We start from the raw sequence: 2,500 nt of genomic DNA on the forward strand, positions 1-2,500 counted from the left end.
CGCTATGGACATTGATTTTGGATGTCGCGTTTATGTGGGGCTTGTCACAACTGCGAAAAATGGTCAAATGAGCAATATCGGGGACGAGGTCCTGAAATCTATCATCGCTACGGTGGATCGCTACGGGTGAATCCGCTAGCCGGAATCTTTCAGAAACATATTTTTTGTTTCGGTAGGTAGCGTGCAGTGATTACCCGACCTTTAAACCCATCCGACCCTCGGTTTCAAAGGAATCTTTCATACTTCCTGAAACTACTTTTTTAAACTTATCAGGGCGGTTGGCCTATCCATTTTTTTAAGCACACTGGACAATTTGTTTGCGTGGGGCCATTGTGCTGGCGCCGGATATTTTTGTGTTGTGATACTTTTGTTTGTTGTTTTGTTTGGTTTTTGTTTGTTGTATTTAAACGCTTATCTACTAGTTTTAATAAAAAAAAACTTTAAAATGGCTTTGTAAATTATCGGCTTGGGCTATCCAGTTGTTTTTAAGTCACGCTAGACCATTTTTTTTGCCTGGGTCATTTGTGCTTGCGCCGGAATCTGCTTTCTTGTCTTGTGTGTGTGGTGTGGGTGGGTGTATCTACTAGTGTTGTACGTAAACCAATTTGTTTGTACCAATTTATGCTGATATATGTCCTCAGTCTTTTATTAAATGGTAATAAAAGGAAAAAAAAAAAGATTTTGGTTTGTCTGGCCAATACACCCACAATATGGGTTTGATGGGTAACAGGGTATTGGGGAAAATGTGGCCTGAATTTATTTGATTTATTTCTGAGGGTTAAGGGGCGGCTCTACACAGGCTAAGATCAAAAGCGGGGGAAAGATTCTTTGTAAGAAAAAAATTACATGATTCTCTGTATACACTAATGCACTCAGTCATTCATTCACACGTTCTTTTATTTATCATTGATTTATTAGTTCATTCACTCACTACTCTTTCGTCCGTTAATCCTTTTTGCCTGCTTTCTCTCTTTTTCTTTCTTTCCTTCATTCTTCTTTTATTGCAAATTTGTCTCCTTGCGCATGCTAAGGAGTAACAGTAACAAAGCATTTGTCCGATTATATCGATAGAATCGTCTTAAGAACGATTACTTTACGTGAAATGCAATAAACATCTGATTAGGTTATACTACAAAATTGCGAGTTAAAACTAACTATAATCTAAAAAAAACATGGAAATAAATAGTATGAGGAACACTGAAATCAGCTCTTGAGCGAGTTTGTTTACTTTAAAGATAAATGGACTCTTTCTAGGAAACTTTTACAACCAGAGGACCGGTACGGTCTTCCGCCTTTTTCTCCAGTTCAGTAAAGGGAAACTCTGCGCCAATCATGTCACCTTCCTTCATCAACTCGCTATCCAGGGTCACAGCGTCATCATAGTTTCCAAAGATCACAATCTGTAAGATAAAGACATCATTATTGTCAGGAAGAAGTAACGCCAAGCGTAGGTATACAGCAGTTTCAATTAGGTAACGACCTAACTTTATAACAATTATTGATTTATTACTAACTTCTGAGAACTCAAATTCATTAAATACTTTATCTTTGTAAAAGAAAATGAAAGAATCAGTGCACTCACTCACCTTACAGCAACTCGCACGGGTGAGACTGCTGATCGCAATTGTACGTACATTTTGCACTTTGGAGGTGCTATGAACATTAGCATCCTCCATAGTTTTCCATCGGAATTAAAATCTGTACGTGTGAGTGGAACGCTCTGACTTAATGTCATCTTCTCGGCTACTCGCTCCTTAAACCCATCTATTGTCCAACGAAAACTGGCAATTGACACACCCGTTCGCAATTCCAGGGTATTCTTATCCGGTAAATGGTAAAAAGAATAAATAATAAATGATAACTTAGAGGATTGCTGTGGAATATTTCTTTTCACCTCTGACAACAATATTTGAGTTACAGGCCTAGGTCATCCAAGTTGTTTGATTGTGTTTTTTGTTTTGATTTGGTGCAATAATTCTTTTGATCACATACCCCTCGTAAAACTACTTGCTGTAGTTTTTCCCGCTCTTCCTTGAGAAGTCGTATATGATTCTGAGCTTGCTCTTCCTCGTGTGTCTTCATAACTTCACTGTCACCCCAAAAGTGGCACCCCGGGATCTCGCAAGACCTCATCCTTTGTTCGCATGCACTCAGGTGCAGTTGTAATTCTTTCCTAGGAGTTAATGAGGTATTAAGTCATTCGAGATTATCGAACATTTCATTAAAAAAAAAACACATTCAGGATCCAATGAAGGCCTTAAGCTATCGGTTTTTTTTTTATTGGATAAGAAGTAACTTGCTTTCTGATTAAAGGCAGTCATAAACTGAACAATAACATTGCAGCTGCTCGTTCTCAATCCATGTTTAGTGGGATCACCGATCGAAAGGTAGTTGGGAAATAACAGTTTTTAGATTTCATACCTCTTCACGCGTATTTGCATTTGAAAGGGCACGTGGTTTTTCCTTCTGGGCAGCACTGCTCTAGATGTCATCTTCGTCC

The sequence above is a fragment of the Montipora foliosa genome, chromosome 11, assembly GCF_036669935.1.
Source record: "Montipora foliosa isolate CH-2021 chromosome 11, ASM3666993v2, whole genome shotgun sequence".
NCBI classification, from domain to species: Eukaryota; Metazoa; Cnidaria; class Anthozoa; order Scleractinia; family Acroporidae; genus Montipora; species Montipora foliosa.